Here is a 20,421-nt window from a genome sequence, read left to right as displayed (position 1 = left end):
TCCTCTTTCGTTTTGTATTAACTAACGTTTTGGATTATTTAACCAACATAACTAATTCTATCAAAAAATCAAGCGCCCCCCCCCCAAAGAAAAATTCTCAAATTTTTGAAAAATATATTAAAAATCTCTTTCTGTACTCTTTTTCTTTTCTACCCCTCTGAACTTGAAATTATTTATTAATTTTCTCTCTTAAATTTCTTCTAACGGCAATATCTTAACAGCTTTGACGGCGCTCTCGGAAGCAGGGCCAGTCTCGTCCAATGGCGCTTCGCCATTTGGACTTATCTATTTTTCGTGATTTCTTCTCATGAAAAACAAGTCCCAAGGACTTGCCTCTCAACTAACAAGACCAAAATTACTAACGGGCACGTCCAGGCATTTTTGACGGTTTTTCCCGAACGATATCTAGGTTTCACTTCGCCGAACTGGCAAATTCAAAATTTCTTAAAAGTGTTACGAAGACTGAACTGGCTGATGATAATATTCTGGTGTGAACATTTTCCTTTCAGGACTTTTATTAAATTTCTCATTTAATTCAAAATTTTCCCCCTTCAGACCTTTCAGCAAGCACTGTGCCGTACCACTAAGGAGTGAAAATGGTGCTATTTGACGCTCGTCAAAAACCACTGATGGTCTTTTCAGTTAAGTTCGTGTAGCTATAGTCGTTTAGTCAGAAGCAGTCACAATTTCTGCTATAGCTAAATTCCTAAATCCGTCCCGTATGTATGAGTATCACAGGGAAACTCATCATGTATATACTTGTGATATACATATTTTCCCTGACTACTTAGATTCATTTTGATTGATTTATGATCACTTCTCGACCTTTTTATACTGTGTTTAACGCTGTCTTATTCATAAAAAAAGAGCTAATTATATAAATATAATAAAGTAAGAAATACAAGCAATATAAATATAACTAATTATATATACACAAATATATACAGGGTGATTCAAAACTCAACGTACAAACTTTTAGGGGAGGTAGAAAACACAAAAACAAAACAGAATCACATAGGAATGTATGACCAGTAACCCCAACCTGATCAGCTGGAGGATAAACGAAGATGCAGAAATGACAAGCCAATAATGGGTGAAAAACTCTTTATTTAGCGATACTCTACACGAAGAGAGTACGTTTACACGTCAAGTTTCACAACAAGTAATCAAAGTTCTGATCATCCGCAGTTATGCACGCTTGAGGGAGCGCTGTTCGCCAGCATTGTAGTTGGAATGCCGGGCTAGTCATTTACGGCCATATTCACCGTCACGTTTCAGAACGCGATCCAGGTTAGTTTATATTATAAAATATAAATCAGTTTTTCATTGCCTGAAACATTTAAAACAAAATTTTTGGCACAATCACCCCCCCCCCCCCAATGACAACTTTTAGTTCGAGAATATTCTTAGTTCTCTTCTCATCAGGGACGCCGGAACATATCTGCTCGTGTTGCTAAAGCAATACCAATCATTTGCACATAGCTTGAATATTGCACTGAAAGCGGTTTTTTTAAATTAAAATTTTTGAAGACATATCCTTGGGACTCTTTCCTTGTGAGGAGTTGCATAACTGTAGCTCTTTTTGTTTGCACGTCATTTCAGGTCCGAGGGACTTTCTCAGACACCCTGTATATCCATTAAGCATGGGAATAAAATGAGCATCATAGAATCTGAATACCACAACGGCAGTCACAGCAATAGACTTGAGACAGTACATTTCATTGCTGATTTCAGACCGATCTCAACCCTTTGAGTGGCATTGACAAGATATCTTACCTCGTTATTTTAGCATTGGCAAGCCCAAATATTTTGTAAAGTTAATCCCTCTCTCAGTGGAACACTTTTTCCCTATACCAATAGTTTACAATTTTTGTCAACCACGGCTCTCTGGCCTGATTCATGATTTGTTAGCGGCTCTTCAGGATAGGTGAATAGATGTTTTCCCTTTCTTTATATAAAAGAACTTCTTCGAAGCATAAATAGGAGCGCAAATCAATATCTCAAGCTCGCCGCGACACCCCACATAGAGGTTGGAGATGCCTCTAGAAATAGCGACGCACACTTTAAAAAAGCTGCTCTATATACCCATTACTTTATATATACTCATTTACTGCTGAAAATCATAAGGAAGCTTATTGCTATTATGCTGTGTAAAGGGTTAAAAAATATCAATAGTCTCATTGATGTAGTTAAAAAGTACAAAAAATGTCGCTGAGAAAATAAAACTTGTAAAATAAAAAAAATAATATATAAATGCAATAATGACATAGCTTTGTTATCTGAAGTTTATACCGCAAAAAAATATAAAAAAATCAGACTACAGGACCGTTTATATTCCAGCGCTATTACCAAAATTAAAAAAAATTCAAAGCTCAACATAATATAAATAAATAAATACAGACACAGAAACATGTATTGAAAAAACATCCTAGTAAAATGAGATGCTGTATATTGAGATTCAAAAAGAAAGGAAAAATGGTTCGACGTTTGTTTTTCAATTTTTCCCGACTTCTGGCAGTGTGAGGGAGAATTTGTGAAGAAAAAAAATACATAAATGACTTCAAATAAAAAGATACACAACTTTTTAATTATCACCAGGAAGTTATCGTCGAAAACACCAGGAAACCTCTCTGCTATTACTTCCAGAACGCATGTGAATAATTATTTAACATTCTATATTTACCAAAGACAAATATCAAAAATGATTCTTGTGCATGGAAGAAAAGATGATTCGATAAACGAGATCAAACAGTTATTGGATGCACCATGAAAATTGAGACAACTATGTCTCATGCATCTCGTTTCTGGACATACACAAGTTATACATCATGTTGTACAATGGAAAAGTGAAGGGAATGTTTCCCTTCATTGTAAAAAAAGTATTTTAAGAATGTAAATTTAAAAGAATGTAAAAAAAGTATTTTAAATCACTATATTTATTTTAAAACTTGCGTGTTTTTTTCGTATTGCTTTTCCGCACTGCCAACTGTAAAAGTCAATATCTATCTCCCCCCCCCCCCAATCCGGAGAACCTATGAATTCATGTTTGAGAAGTTTGCACACTTTTCCTAGAACGTTTGGCCTGCTCATTATCCCCTAGGGTTGATAAAACAGAATTTTGCATAAAAAAGGACACCATTAACCAAGAAAAAATGTCGTCATTTTCTTTCCATTTCTTGTATTCATATCCCTACCCGTGTGATTTGCATTGTGTTGTTCAAAATCAAGGCCGGCACCAATGCCAACACCCCCTAAAGAAGAAAGCCCTCGCACACAAAGAATGAGTCATGCTCTGGTGGCCTAGGTTTCTTCCTTCAAAGGTAAAGGGGCATTTCCCTATACGCTGTTTTCTCTTCTTTCGCGTTTTATTTTTCTTCAAAGTGCAACTGTAATCGCGAAAAAGATTAAAAAAATAGCCCATTTCCATTTAAAAGTAATTGATTTTTGTTCCATATTCCTTTAAAAAATAATTAAAAAAATGAAAGTAATAGTAATAAATAAAAATAATTAAAGCAGCCTTTGATAATCTATGAAAATGCAACACCTTGAATTTTTTTGTTCCAAAATAAAACCACAAATTTTTTAAATCAAAAACGTTTATTAAACAACACACAATATACATAATCAGACACATATTTACATGCACACAAAATTATTTCTTTAATGTTTCTAATTTCCTATTTTGCTTACAGGCAATTTTTTTTTTAATCAAATCATCATTGACTTTTTTACAATAATTTTTCAATAGAGTATTTGTTGAGGAAAAAACAATAGTTTTGATGACATCATACATATTATGTTTATGACATTCGGAATTCAAATATATCTCTGATAAACGCAGGTTTTGTAACGTAACATTACAAGCTACATTTCGGTGGTTTTTGCATTTAATGAATTCCTTTTCAAATACAGATAACAGTTTTGTGATGATCACATAATCAAATTTTACAACAGTTATTATTTCATTAGATGGATATTTTAATCCCCCTTTATCCATATTTTCTATCAATTGGTATTTTATGTCATTTGTACTATTTGTAATTAGAATATCATGGCAAGTTTCGCATTTGAGCTTTTTCAAACAAACATTGACACAATACCCAGCAATATATGTTAGGATGATATTTAAGTCATCAGCACATTCTAAATCATCCAAGTTCACCAAAAAGTTGAAGTTTTTGGAGTCATCATCATCTATAAGTGGTGCACTTATATTTTCTTCAGTATTGAAATTGTCAACTACAAAATCCCCATATAAATGTGAATTTAAAGTTAAGGGAAGAAGACTTCGTACTCACAGTTTAGTTTCAGTTTCAAATATTTGTGTTAAAGAGACATTATATTATGCACCTGCCAACTGTCTGTATAAACCAAATCTTTTTGCTAATGAGTCAGTTTGAAATTTTCCAGTAAGAATGTAAGACATTTGCAATTCTCCTGTGCAATACTTGACAATGTCAATTAGAGCCTCTGTTGAGTGTGATAGAGCTAAATGAGTTTCATTACTTAATTTTCCAGTGTCACTGTTGCATGTTTTCCATTTATCCAACCACAAAGAAAAATTTTGCAAAAATTCTAATCTTGTATAACTTGGCAAGTTCGTGAGTGGTTGCTGAAATTCATTTCTTTTTGCAATGCCTTTAAAAGGAGTTTTAACATTTACAATATCCCACCAAGTGGTAATAAGTTTGATGAATGAAGAAGTTTCCGCAAAGTTTAACAAATTATAAACTGGGCCTGCAATTTTCAAACCTTCTACAGTATGTGCATTAAATACTTGCAATACTAACTTGACATTTTGTCATTCTAAATTAGAAGGACGAAGTGACTTGTTAGTTATGGTATGGCAATATTTAACAACATTCAACGATTCAATTTCGTGTAATTTTCTCAGGGTTTTGAATGAAGCTGTTTTCAATTTATCACCTGGAGACATTTCATTGCTATTGAAGGGAGGATAGTAAAATGTAATTTCTGCGTTTTTCTGGTTAAGCCAGTTGTTTCGTATGTTTTTCAGTAAATGCACAGTGTCAATAACAAAAAACAATGGCCTGTTGTTATCAACAGGATGATTATACTTACTAAGAAGTTTAGGAGGATTGGTGAATTGAGACATTACTTTTCGATTGATTGCATTATTGTCGCTACAGACACAAATTACTTTAAAACCAAGATTTTCTAAGCCAATAATTAATTTCAATAAAAATGCATGCAAAATATCACCGGAAATAGTTTTAACTGGATAAATATGAACTACATTTTTGAAAATAGATTTCACACTTTGTATCATGAATACATAACATGTAGTGGCAATATCTTCTGAATTGACTGAAAGGCCAATCAGATTTCCACCTTTTTAATTAAGAGCAGCTTTAATGTGAATCTCATCCATTAACAATGACACTGTTTTGTCATTTTCATTGAGATGAGAGACTTTATCTTTGATGTATAACAAGAAATTAACATCATTTTGCTCATCTAATGCAGTGGTTCTCAACCAGGGGCCACGGATGAAAATCTCGCAAAAGGGGAGCCATGGCTACTGATACGGGGGCCACGAAGAAGTTTAAGAAATTAAATTTTTTTAGTCACTCTGACTAAAATTTAATTGCAAACAAAATGCATAGAATACAATATATATAGCATATCTTTTTCGCAAATTTTCCCCCATTCAAGTAACATTAACATGAGGAAGAAAATAAAATAAGTTCATGTAATCTCGGTGGTTTTACGACTTGGGGGTGACAGTAGGCCCTGACACAAACTATTAGAAGAGGTTTAAGCAAAATGAAGTAACTGTAAAGACAGAAAATTGTGTGTTCGAAGACTTTTCATTCAAAAAGGGCTGTCATAAAGAAAGCAGACAAAGATTTGTTGACCATTCATTGGCATTCTTTTGAGTGCTGGTAGTAAATGTAATCCAAGAAGTAGATTGGTGAAAAATGAAAGCTTGTAAAAAACCCATTGTTTTCATGCAATTACAGACGGATAGCCATCTAGTTTAGCACAAAGCTATCTTCAGCCAGCACTGAGTAGTCTGATGAGGAATATATTTATAAAAATTGAATATAGAATGATTGCTCTGGGGTATTTTTTTATGAATTTTGAAAGGGGGTGCCAATCCATTGCCTCTGCTGAAAAGAAATAAAGTCGAATTTAGTTATAATGAATTCTTAGAGATCAAATCATACATAGGGAAAAATACCAGTGAAATTAAAAATTTTTTAAAACTACATTGCTGTGATAATGTATTGGGACAGGGGCGGCTTAAGCGAGGGTGCAAGGGGTGCGGCAGGTTGTAAGGGCAGGGCCATCTTAAGAGTATCATGGGCCCCCGGGCCAATTGATTTTTCAGAGGCCCTACCAAACAAATTCTCGAAAATTTCAACCAGATCTCATTTTTGTGAGGCTCCTTTTCGCTTGAGGCCCCCGGGCCGTGCCTGGGTGAGCCCATGCCTTAAGACGGCACTGTGCAAGGAGCGGCAGCTTAGACTTTACTTAAGACAACAAAATTTGACACAGTAAAAATTCACGCTTTTGAGTCCTACTATAGCTCGACAACGGAAACGTTGAGAAAATAGACAAGGCCTCTGATCGTAATACCAGAAAGCTATCAGGGCGGCTCGAGACAAAATATGTATCCGTGTGGGACTTATTTTTTGCACCTCCTACTTATTGCTCCCTCCATAGCCCCTACTTCCTGCGTCAGGGAATCTTTAAGGGGGGCGTAGGGCCCATGCCCGATTTTCCACGGGGCCCCTTCTACAGTTAATTTATAGAGTGAATTATAAGGATTTAGTCCCGGGCCTCAAGCTGGTGCCCTGTCAGCCCTACCTTTAGAAGGTCATGCCCCTCCCTCACAATTTATCCAAACAATTCCTAACAAAACATTTTTTCGGCCCTTCATTTCCGATTTTGCGCCCCTCCAGAGCCGACAGTTTGGTTTTTTTTTTGGCAAATTGAACTTTTTTTTTTACCCATTCACCCCGGATTTAACAAGTGGTGCTCCGTGTGGCTGCAATGGGTCGCGTGGCCAAGCGCCACCCCTGTACTCTATTACAAGGGCCATTTTGGTTCCCTCACCCATGGCCCCCACAAGAGCGCGGGATAATTCTCATAATTTTTTGGCTTTTTCAGGCTATAAATTAACTATAGAAGGGGCCGTGAGAAATCTGACTAGGAGGGGGCCCATATTCTCACTCAGAATTTGATCCACAATAGTCAAATGAAGGCAAAGGAAAGTTTTGGTTTTTCACTTGTCCGGCTACTGGAACACCAGAAACACGTTTGAAAAAATTTTCTTAATAAAAATTACCCCGTTAAATATCATCTTCACAGGATAAGTGATGATGGCTCACAAAAATAAGTGCTCTGTCAAGGATTAAGTTATCTGGCATTTATTAAGAAAGGTAAAATAATTCTAGAACAAAAAATTTTCTACTTCAAAAGCGGGACGTATGGTCACGCACATTTTGCACGGTAAACAATTATGTGCGGCTTTCTTCTGAAAAAAATCAGGTTTATCTCCAGGTGCCTTTCACCGAATCCCTATCAGCCTCCTGGCAGGGTCGCCAGTAGGGGTGGCACATGAGGCTTCGCATCCGGGCGGCAGGTAAACTCGAGCCGCCCCTGTATTGGGGCTTCCTCCAAGATTGACACCACATCTTTAAAGTTTTTAATCAATATTGTAATGCTTCCTTTTAACTGCCCTACTACTGGCCTGCAGCATCCTAAATAATTTCAATGCATTTTTCCTATCCTGCAAGAACAATGTAGTGGACATTTACACCTAAAAAGACGTATGACTACATTTAAAGCAATTTAAATCCGTTTATTAGAGACTCACTGCCTATGCTGATGTCTAAAAAAAGTGCAATAAATTCTCACGCAAGTCTTCACTTTGAAATGTCCATAACCCGCTCAATGCGTCTCTTTGTACACGAACAGTTTTGTCACTGCGTACAAGATTTCTCTGGAATGAATGGTTCAAACAAATATTTAAGAAAATTTTCACACGCACATTTTAGTTTTTTTTTAAAATCCATAGTAGGGCTCCAACATGAACCTATATCCTTTACACATGTATTATTGTTGAAAACGATGTGAAAGGTTGAACTTTTCAGTTGTGATTCATTTGTGTGGCTACTCCCTCATTACTACTTTTATCCGCATGAAGAGAATAAAATTAATAAAACTGCTTGCGCTACCACTTTATGCGGTTTTTATCATTATAAGAATGCATATTTTGGAAGCGACAACTGACATTTCTCAATGAAACCATAATCTTTTACACAAAAAAAAAAAAAACTAATTTGGAAATAATGAAAATTTCATCCAGTACAGTAACTTGATGACATTGTGCCGTCTTCAAGCGCAGAGTTTATATTGATTAAAAATATATATATTTTTTAATTGGACTGACACAACACATAAAAAATACAAATCAAACTGAGAAAAGCACAAAACAATAAACTTCACAAAAAGTAACATTACGATAATACAGACCCTTTGTGACCCCAAGGGTTTATTCTATTCTTACTGTATTCTATTATGTTTATTCTGCTTTTTCGTTATTTTCATAAATTAAAAATTAATCAAATTAAATTCAAAAATATTTATACTTCAGACAATTTTTGAATAACTATCTTCTAATGGGAAAACGGGGGTGGGGGAGAAAGGGAGGAGTAGAAAATTATTCATGTTCGCAAGGGGGCCACAGGAATGAGAAAAGGTTGAAAGGGGGCCATGGACAAAAAAAGGTTGAGAACCACTGATCTAATGGATCAGCAATGTAATTTACAAACAACCGCTGTAAAGTGGCAGGATGTGGTAGTATAAAAATATTACTTTTACGCAGAAATTTATAGCAATGGGGAGATATAAAATAACATCGAACAAAGAATTAAAAATTCTGAGGAATATTTTCTCTAATTTTTGGGAATCGATAGCAATAATAGTTGTTCTTCAACAAAATCACATATATTTTTTTCCTCCATACTATTTTTCAATTCTCCAACAGCGCTTTTACATAGATTTAGAAGATCATCTTTCTGATTGCAAGAAGCATTGAAGTTTTCCAGTTGGTGCAAAATTTCAGAAATACGATTTATGTCAGTAACAGTCATGGGAAAATTCAATTTTCTCAACTTTGATATTTTTACAGATTTGTAAACACTTACCAATGTCAAGGATTCATCAATGACCACAGATGCTATCAACTGAGGTGCTAGTCCAACTTTTCGCAACACAAACATTACATAATTGTCATCCATAATCAAAGTCCACTTGTCCATTTTGAAGTCCTTCAAACAATTTTTTAGTTGTTGAAAAGTCTTGAACGTAAACTTATTCTCATATAGTTCTTTTGATCTAATGCTGTCCTGAATGGCACTGGAGAGAGCTTCATTTTCTAAACGAAGTCGTTTTACATCAGGTCCTTCTCGGAAACATTTTCTGGTGGAAAAATATTTAGGGCAGCTTGGAAAATTTGAAGGAATAGCAAAATCATAAAGATGTGGATGAAGGAGAGGAACACTTAATTTTCACCGGTTTTTTCCACAAACAATTCACACCGTCGCTGCATGTCACTTTCTTGGAAATGTGCTTCACAGATCTAGAAACCAATAAAATAATACAAATTAGATGAAAAAGGAGACAAATATGGCATTTCTTTTTTTAAAATTAACTGCTAAGAAAACAAATTTTTAAAAACACATGTAAAATTAATCTCTATTCCTACAAGAATTTTAGTCATGAAAGAACTGTTAAAAATGGGGAGAATTAAGAGAAAAACTTTCACAAACCTATATATATATCAGGGTTGGGTTTTTGACACGACAAGCGTCGAAAACTGGTTTAAACTGTCAAAAACTGGTTTAAACCGTCAAAAACTGTCGAAAACCGTCAAAAACCTAAATGAATGCCTTTTGATAATGTTTTGAACATAATAGGTATACAACATGATGAAAAACTTACTTTTTGGCATATTACAATGTTTTATTTTTAAACATTAATTTATTACAATAATTAAAACAAAATATTAATTATAATTTGCAATTTTGAATTCTTCAACATAAGAGTCTAGAACATATAAAATATAATTTTATGGTTTATTTAACTAAGCTACTCATTACCTGTGTTCAATTTGTTAAGTGGATTAGAGCTGCTTATTCAAAATATGTATGATAAGGCATCAGGGTTAGGTTTTTGACCCCAGAAACTAACTCGGTACTAAAACTATCAAAATCTTACTGTCAATGATGTCAAATAGTTTTTGTTAACTTGATAGATATGCTAAATAACAAAATACTTATTTTTATTTAGATTAAAGGGTTTTATATTCAGAATTATAATTACTGAGGAAAAAAATATATTTTGATATTTTAAATTTTCTGATCTGCCCAAAATTTTATTCCATATAAAATTTCTAACGCAGCGTCTGTTAATGCACTAACTAAACTCATTTATTTTCTCCTAAAAATTTCTTAGATCAGGGTGATTAGATTCTTAGATTCACACAGCTTTAAAGACTATTTTCAACCAAAGCAGAGCTGACAAGACTTTATACCCAAAGCATTTGTTTTGCATGTTTGAATACAGCTTCAATTGGAAAACCATAGCATTATAAATACTAGTAAATGTACCGTATCATAGTGCAAAAGTAAGAATAAACCAAGTTTGACATATACAAGCTAGCATTGCCAAATTAAATGACATTTTAGTCCTACAATTCAGTATTTTGATCGCTAGATATATTTCAATGTTATGTGCAATAAGGGTATTGTTTTAAGTATCAGTGGTTATCTAGATAATTTAATAATAACAGAAATCAACATTACATACATGATGTAATAAACTTTTTTAAACACTTATCTGTTGTAAAAAGAGTACAGCAGATAGTTTATATCAATGCATATATATAAGCAGTTGAAGAAATTTTGGAAGGTCAAGAATCATCTTGAATCAAAGAATGTCAAATCATTCCACAGTTTTCCCTTCAATGTTCATGTTATGCTTTATTCAAATTTTATAAGAAAAAAAAACCATATATTGTCCAAAATAATTCTGTCGGGAGTAGAAAATTATTTTAGAATCTTATTAAATATTTATTCTTTGTATAACATAGTCACTTTAAACATTACATGCAATTAACGTGTGCATTTTCATTGGGAATTTTTATATCGAAAAGCAATATTTTAGGTTTTTGACAGTTTTGACAAAGGTTTTTGACGGAGGGTTTTTGACGTGACAGTTTAAACTGCGGTTTAAACCGTCAAAAACTGCCATGTGTCAAAAACCTGCCAACCCTGATATATATATATATATATCACTGGATAGTCTTTAATGTTAGGGAGAAATCTTTTGGATTCAAAAATTTCAATTTTAATGCTTCGTTCAGTTTCTACTTTTAGGCTGCTATTAAATGCGACAATTATTGAATAAATTATGATTAATAATTTATTTGTATTTGATTATAGTGACTGACAAAATATTATATTAAATTCCAATTCATCAAGGTATAATTAGTAATTAACATAATTATATATATATATGAATAGTTTATCATTATATCAAATGTAATATTGTTGACAAAAATAATTAGGAACTATTTAGGCTGCACTGTTGCTTAAAATATAATTAGAATTGAAAAAAATTATTCCCATTTTTGAAAAACCAACTACACAAAATTTTAAGAATAGAACAAATAAAAAATGATATTTAAAAAAACTTTTTAGAACATACGTCTGCCTCAATTTTTAAAAAAAATATATTTCTAACACATTCACTCACAGAAAAAAATTTAGAATATTGTTTCAAAATATGGGGAAAAATAGCATGAAATTGAAATAAAAAATTTAAATAAATAGATTGAAACTTACCCTTGAATTTTTAGTGATCTTCAAATTTTGTTGAGGAATCACTGCCAGCCATTTTTTTAAAATGTCATCATCTTTGGGGAAGCGGAACATTGAAACTTTCTCCGTTCCCTCGTAATTCCCGCGGCAGTTAACGATTGAACATTTAAAAACCATGTTCTACTTTAGGTTTTTACATGCAGAGAAAAAGCATAACAATTATTATTATTTTTAAACAAAAATTAGAATTATCCTTAATGAAGAAGATGGACTCAACATTCAAGCAGGCCAGTGACGTTTAGCATCAAGAAGAAGAAGGCGATCTTCGGAACTAGTTTTTCCCAGCCACCAGAGCATGACTCATCCTTCGGTGGGAAGCTTGGTGTAGAGGCTTTCTTCTTTAGGGGGTGTTGCCAATGCCCGCAAGCACCATGGGGAAATGGGAATTGTAAAGGGATATTAAAGCCCCATCCCACGATCACTTGGTTCGCGACGCACAGGGTAAGATAATTAAAGTAAAAGATAATAAAAGTCTTTGTCAGGATCCGAGGTGGCCTCGGGGAAGCAATAACTTTTATGGCTTTCAATACAAAGGCCACAGAACGGGAGGAACATCTAGCCAACAACAGGGAAAGTTCAGACATTTTGAAATGGATAGAGAAGGAAGAGTGCTCGTTTGCGCTGCTGAGTATTTGTCCTGCAGCTAACACATACTGAACCTCTCTCTCTCTCTATTACACACTCCCCAAATTTTTTCTCCCCACCAAGCGCCTTCCTTTGAGATGTTCGATTAAGTACGGGATTTCCTTCACGCCGGCTGTGATTTTTACAGTTTACGTTCAACAAAGACTTTTTATTATCTTACCCTGCGTCGCGAAACAAGTAATCGTGGGATGGGGGCTTTTAGCTTCTTTTTTTCTTCAGAACCAAATATTTCTATAGGGAGAGGAAAAAATCGTTTTGCAGACCTATTCAACACATGCGTTCAATTAACATTGAAGCTGCCAGTCTTTTTTTACTCAGCGAAAAGAGAGCCGCTGATAGCATACAATTAGTGTGTGGCTAAAATTCCCTGGCTGTTTTCTTGAATAGATATACAGTATACCTTCCACATCAGGGGGAAAAAATTGTTTCTGCTGCCAACAATAAAGAATTCCTATGCTGGACTTCTTATGGTGTAATTTTTTCCCGCGCTCATCTCTGTCGGATGACCAGCTACATGTAGAGAATCGAACCCTTCCTTGCCGTTCGTGTAAGATTAAACTATTTATGTCAGATAGTAGTAATCACAAATTTGCTCTGTTGGAATAATGAAATGCTCCTATGTGAGCAAAAAAAATAAAAAAAAATAAAATAAAATGCTTCAAAGGATTTCATAGTGACATATTGATGAACTAGATTCTACCCCATGTAAGTTTGCTTTTATCTAAATGACATTTTTTTTTTTTTTTGCTTTCTTTTGTGTAATTAACTGTAGAAAAACAAGTTTAAACTGGGAATGTTGCCAACAACTTTCAAGTTCAACTCTTAAATTCGGTAAAATTGTTGTGCAAATGTCGACGCCAGATTTCTGTATGGCCAAGTTCGGCATTTGACCCCACAAGGGTAGGACTGACATGGGAACAGACCTGGGGCAATTACAATAATTTTTTGGGTTTTTTTTCAAGCAGTAAATTCACTACAGAAGGGCCAGTGAAAAGTTTTGCTTGGGGGCAGATGTGGATTAAAGTCAGTTGATGCCCCAGACGCAAAAGTAAATACTGGAACCTTAAATTAAAAAAAAGTGTAACGTTTGGGTTTTACGTGGCCCAGGGTGTGCACCCGTCCTTAAATCCGCCTCTGCTTGGACCCGCCAAAAATCCCAGCCTACGGGATGTGAGGACAGCCCAGCCAACAAAATTTAAACAACAGATATTCACTGACTAGCCAAGCATCTCTTCACCTTAGTCTTCCCCACCCTTCCCAATACTTGCTTTGCCCTCAGTAGAAAAAATGGTTGAAACTGTCAAAGAAAAATGAAAAAAAGTGAGAGCCGCTCTTAGGAGTGTGAGACAGGAGCGGTCGCACTGGGCACCAAGGCCGTCTTAGAAGCAACATGGGACCCCATGCCAAATGATTTTTCCAAGGCTCTACCTGGCAAATTCCCGAAAAAATCAACTACTTCTAGTTCTCTTGAGGCCCAAGACGGTACTGCTGGGCACATTGATTTGTGGTACACTCACGGTAAACTATTGGAGGCTTTCATGAATTCTGAAATTACTTCTTGCCTTAATTCTGAAGTTTCACTTGGCCTGGGGACCCGTTAAAGATCCTAGCGCAGGCAGTGTTGGAGAATGTGTGGGGCCTCTTCTACACTTATATTTTATGTCAGGGGTTTTCAAACTTTTTCCACCCGCGGCACCTCTTTCCCTAATCAACGCTTATCCGCAGCTCCTCAGAGCAGTTTAACAAAGAGTCTCTTCGAAAAACTTTTGCAGGGTGCCGCGGCACAGTTTGAGAACCCCTGCATTATCTATTTGCATCACTTTCTGTTTTCAATGTAAGCTTCCCCAATATTCTGAAACAGTATACTCAAATGTTGCAACTTTACTCTGTGGTGATGGCTATCAATTTAAATTATCGGAGAACTTGAAATGCAAATCCAACTAAATCGTCAACAATCCAATAAAATCATTGATTAAAAAACTAAAATACATACGATAGAATTATTCGATTTCAGAATACGCATTAGCATGATTTTAAAGAATTGATGATCAAAACCATCGTAGATTGATGATCAAAACCATCATTGATTGATGATCAAAACCATCATTGATTGATGATCAAAACCATCATTGATTGATGATCAAAATCATCATTTGATTGATGATTAAACCTATTTTCCACCACTATAGGTTTATAATAGAATTTCACAGTTTTATGTGAATATTATGAGTGGGCACAGGGCATCTGTCCCAGAGACAATCTGAATTTATTACCTTCAAAAAACATTTTAAATTAACAGAAATTTAAAAATATAGCACACAAAGGTATTTTCTTTCAATATTTTAATTTATTCAAAAAAATAATTTTAATTTTTGATTGTCTTGGCTCTTGGGGCAGATACAGGAGATCCCTATACCCCCTCCTGCATAGGTTTATTACATTTTACTGTGGTGTAAAAATCTTACCACTACTGCAAAAGTAGGTTGTAGAACGGCCATCACTGAAATCATAGATTCGGGGAAAAAACGAAACATTCTACTACAAAAGGACGTATGGTCAGTGAAAAATATATGTAAATATTATGGCCTGTAGGAGAAATGACTCTCATACTTTGAGCAACACCAATCATTTTTGACTTCTGGCGTCCCTGCTTCTCATGATGAGAGGTTTTGAGTTCTGTTATGAAGATTTTAGAAATCTTAAGATATTATATATATATTTTTTAAACCTTAAAAAATTTTTAAGTTAAATTTTCAGAATAAGTTCAAAATAAAAAAATTTAACCAAAAACAATAAAGGAAGCTATTCCAATATAATCACCTTCATTCTAAGAAGATACAGAACTGTTGTTTTCTTCATACACTTAAATTCTGTGTATCACTCATATTTCTTTGCAAGTTGTGCAATTCAGCCATGTGTGTTGGTTTCATTTTCTTGCTTTTGAACTTTAATATTGGGGCTGCAAATTTCATTATTTCCGCATCTTCTTGATGGGAAGAAAGACAGGGACAGAGAATATTGTCTGGAAGGACTACCATTATAAAATACCAGAGAGTATTCTTATAGAAAATAATAAGAATTATTCTCAAGTTATTTATAGAGATTATTTATTATAATACATGCTGTTACAAATATTCTTGAGAATACTGTTGGAGAAGGACTACTATTATAAATAACTGAATAATATTCTCTGGAAGAACTATAAATAACTTGAGAATAATTCTTATTAGTTTCGATAAGAATATTCCCCAGTAATTTATAAAAGTAGCCCTTCCAGAGAATATTTTCTAGGATATTATGTATTATATATAATTTATATACTATAAATAACAGGAGAATATTCTAATTAAGAATAATAAGAATATTCTCAAGTTATTTACAATAGCAGTCCTTCTAGAGAACAACTATTTTTTCTTGATCTGCAGAGTGTCATTTTATCAAGATTTTAGTGTGTGATCATACCTTTCATGCACAAAACACCAATTCAAAAATTCATGAAATTACTTTTTGAAAACTTATTTATGTGGAGTTCATGCCAGCATTGGGCAATGATTGAAATTTATATTATTTGAGTAATCTATCATTACTTAACTCATACCATGTAATTGGTGATTACATGTGCTTTATTTGTATTATGCAGTATGATTCCACTGTACTTGAAATCAGGGTTGGTAAAAAAACCAAAAAACCGGGTTTTTTTTGGTTTAAACCGTTTTTTTTGTTTTGAATAGTATTAACATTAAAAACAATGAAATTTCTGAAAAATCATTCAAACTTCTAATAATTAACTAAAATAAAATGTTTATTAATGTAATTAACACTATTCCCATGCTAATTAATCAATAAATATTTATTACATTTTAACAAAAACCAACTTTTGCAATTTAATTAGTTTTTGCTTAACTCAATGGATTACTGTGTGTTTGAAAATTCTTTTAATGTTATTATTAACCATATAATATATAAAGGTTTTTCTCCAGTTACTTTCAGTATACTTAATTAGGAGGCTATTTTGCAAAAAGTAATAAAAATTAGGTGAATATAATGCATTTAATAAAGCATAAATAATGCAGATTAATTAGCAATGATTTACGATATACAGGGTGATTATAACTAAGGTTCTGATTTCAAAACACTGTAAAAAAAGAATGATTGTCAGAATGACTTGAAAATTGACATGAATATTTCTGAAAAAATTCAATTTTATTTGATAAAGGGGAAAAAATACTTAAAAATGTAAAATTAATGACATCCAACATGTGGGAAATTTGCTCGAAGAATGGAAACGATAGCCAGTCATGGCAGAATGATACCTTAATTATAGCATTTCACATTTTCATAATTCATGGAAACATCACAAAAAACGAAGTAATTGAACAAATAACTACAACTTCCTAACTTCTGGCTAAGAGGTTGAAAGCACAAAAATTGTTGTTCAACAACAGAATCAGAGTAAGCCATAGTCATAATGTGGATGTGCTTGCAATTCAGCTTTATTAAACTAAACGCCACTCCCCTCCCGTTAATTATCCTGAGGAACTTCTAACATATAGGTAATGTGCTGGAGATTGCAATTCACCAAAGTTTGCAATCTGACCACTGTTTATAACATTTTGAGGTACCCCCACAGCCAGAAGTTGCAAGGGTTAAGGTGCATCCTGTCAAAATGGGTCTTCAGCAGCTGCTTTGCTGGTATTGCAATGTGCATCTTGATAGAAGTTCTATCCACACACTGATGCTGTGGAAGTGCCGAAATGATGTGGTTGCACAAAATAGATTATACTGCTGGCCAAGTACAGTATCATCTACTTGCACATTTCGCACTTTTTTCTTTTGCGAAGGAAACTTCCATTGCTTCAGCAGTATCCATGCAATTTTTCAAGTCATTCGGATCAGTACTTATTGTTTTGGACATAATAATTTTGGAATCAAAACTTAAATTATAATCACCCTGTATATAGCTGATTATTTTTCATGAACCTGTTACTACTATACAGTAGAACCTTGATTAACTGGGCTTAACAAAGTGTGTGTGTGAAAGTATAAAAAAAAACAACTATTGAATATTAAGACTGGGAGATATACAATAGGAGATGTGCTACTTCTTACGGGAAAGAAAATGAAAATGTATGTGAGGTAATGTAACTACTAGTACACTAGTCTTTGTCCTTTAAGGACAGTTGGTGTCTTTATTGGATTATAGGACCACCTGGCCCTAGCATGATGGTGACACTACTGTAGCTGCTTCTTTGTGAAGGGAAAAAGAAACCCTGTGAGATAATACACCACTACATTTAGATGTGTGATGCAATCTTTATTCATGAATTTGCTAAAGATAGAGCATCAGAATGTAGCCAAAGGTTAGAAAATGTTGTAAGAATGAGAAATTTTGGCTCTTATACATAACTTTAAATAACTAAGATACTTCATATGAAAAATATATATGTATTCTAGCCACTTTTATGAGACTTTTTGAAAAAAAAAACCACTCATAAAATCGTATGTCATTAAAGATATACCATCAGAATGTACCCCAAGGATATAAAATGTGGTAAAAATGAAACATTTTGGCTAATAATGAACCAATATGATATTTTTCAAGGAAAAAAAATGATATTTAGGCAACTTTTATTTGATTTTTTTAAAAAAACCACTTGGTTAAACCAAGATTTAAACCAACATGGTTTAAACCAAACAACTCTGCTTGAAATCACAACAAATGAGTATAATTTGCTTAATTATTTAGGGGGAATTTTTTTTTCATGAAACCTGTGTTTAATTTTTCAGATAAACAAGTATTTGGGAGCAAAAGACGAATGAAAGCACATATCCATAATAGAATGTGGCCATTGAAGATGAAAATGAGCCAAAAAGGCTCCATCACAGTTATTTAATAAAGCCACGGAAGAAAATCACAATATTTATTTGCTATGCGTGTTTGTGTTATATGTACCATTTTTTTAGCAATCTCAAATACTTCCATATAAATATGAATAAATTGTTTTTGGTAATTGATTCTTCATTATTTCTTAAGTGAGGAAAATTTTAGCTTTTTTACGTAGTTGCATGAATTTTGAATTTGTGTCTTGGTTATGTTCAAGACTGTGTACATTTTGAAAGCAACGAATTACTAAATTATTGTGATTACCATGTAAATATAGTATATTTAAAAAAAAAAATATCCAGATTTAACTACCAATACTGCCAGTAGAAAGAGGGATGGAAAATGATTTTGTTGATGAATAATGACGTTGTTGAATCTATATCAATATATGTCAATTTTTAAAAAAAAATGTAGTCTTGGTTATTAGTTAACATAAGTTATACTTGGCTATTAGTTTACACTTGAGAGTTAAACATGAACATGATTCAAAGGCAATGCAGTCAAGAGTTACACATAACAAAAAAAAAAAAAAATTTAGTTTAAATTTCAAAACTTAATTGGCAAAACAAAACTTTTATTCAAGGTCATTTTTTTTTCATTCAGGTTCATTTCATTATTTCAAATTAGTGACAGGTTCATTTCATTATTTCAAATTAGTGACAGGTTCATTTCATTATTTCAAATTAGTGACAGGTTCATTTTTTAATTATTTTAAATTTCCTATTTGCAAGGAAGAATAAAATTTAATTTTTTTGTTTTTAATTTTAATGTTGTTTCAATAGACATGGGAAAGTCTAGAAAACATACAGGCGAATTTTTTTTCATTAATTTTATGGTTATTATAATAACCATTAATTTTATGGTTTGTCAAAAGGTGAAATAATAGAAAAAAATTGAAGAAAATCAATCAAATCTTAATTCGGCTGGTAGAAGGTTAAAACGTCAAAAAGTAGATAAAAAAATATTGAACACCTTTTTTTCTCTAAAAAAAAATTGGTGAATTTCTACCGTGGACACTTTCTCAGCTAAAGCTGACCAAAAATTGCAACTCGCCAAGAAAAAAATATCACAGCTGAACCATTCCCAAATAAGAAATAGCCCAATGTTGAAAGAATTTGTTAACAAGCCTGCAGTGAAAGGTGGCTTCTGCTTGAAATGCTAGGTAGATCGTTGACCCAAAAGCAGAATATGCCGAAGTGTGCGACGTACGTCACAGAACAACCAGTGCTGTTGCAGAACAATCTGGAAGAATTTTAAGAAAAGTGTAGAAAAACGCTATTATGTAGATGCAAGTTTTTACCGCAGAACATTTTAAGTCAGCTGAGGGATTGTTACAGAACAAAGCAAAAAATTTTGCTTTGGGGTTCGGTGGCATGATAAAAGTGAGCGTCTGACTCATTGTGTATATTGTACGAAGAGTTTCCGATTTGAATGGTAATTTTCCAAAGAATGCTTCCACGAAAAGCGATGTCTTAAGTGGAGTGGGGTAATGCATTATCAGGAGTTTACTAACATTAGCACTCCATAGGGGATAATTGGGATAGCCGAAAAAGTGACCCGGTAAGCAGAGTGACGAGTTACCAGGGTGATGCACTAATGAGGTTTGACTGTATATAGCATGTTTTGCATTGAAATAACACTAAAAAAGTTCAATACAATTTCAAGGAAAAAAATTGGTATAGTCGAATCCCGCTTTAATGAATACAGTTATAGTGAAAATCTCATTTTAACGAACACTTTTCTAATGACCCCATATAAGTTTAATTAATAAGGAACAAGGGGAAAACCTGGAATTCCTTTATAACAAAATTTCCATTATAACAAAGTGATTTCTCTGGTCTCTTGAATTTCGTTATAATGGGATTTGACTGTAATGTGTTTTTTGACTATATATAAAGGGTGATTCAAATTGTTTATATATAGTACTATCTTCGCAGCTGTTGACTTTAGAAGTATGCATATAATTACAAAAATTTT

The 20,421-nt window shown here is 33.5% G+C and overlaps 1 long non-coding RNA gene across 2 annotated transcripts in view; it reads right to left on the bottom strand.

Moving 5' to 3' along the window:
* Positions 1–1,122: 1,122 nt before the first annotated feature.
* Positions 1,123–20,421, bottom strand: part of LOC149080160 (uncharacterized) — a 35,547-nt gene continuing 16,248 nt past the window's right edge. For both annotated transcript variants that reach the window (XR_016193537.1, XR_016193536.1), the window contains 2 exons: positions 11,880–15,582; positions 1,123–9,613 (listed from right to left, as the gene is read on the bottom strand). This is a non-coding gene — a long non-coding RNA (uncharacterized LOC149080160). The remainder of the gene's footprint in view (positions 9,614–11,879; positions 15,583–20,421) is intronic.

Source organism: Pholcus phalangioides, unplaced genomic scaffold, assembly GCF_987345545.1.
Source record: "Pholcus phalangioides strain wild (caught in Gottingen) unplaced genomic scaffold, Ppha-v1.0 ptg000011l_1, whole genome shotgun sequence".
NCBI classification, from domain to species: Eukaryota; Metazoa; Arthropoda; class Arachnida; order Araneae; family Pholcidae; genus Pholcus; species Pholcus phalangioides.
Note: the sequence above shows the minus strand (reverse complement) of the source record. Positions and strands in the feature narration are given on the sequence as shown.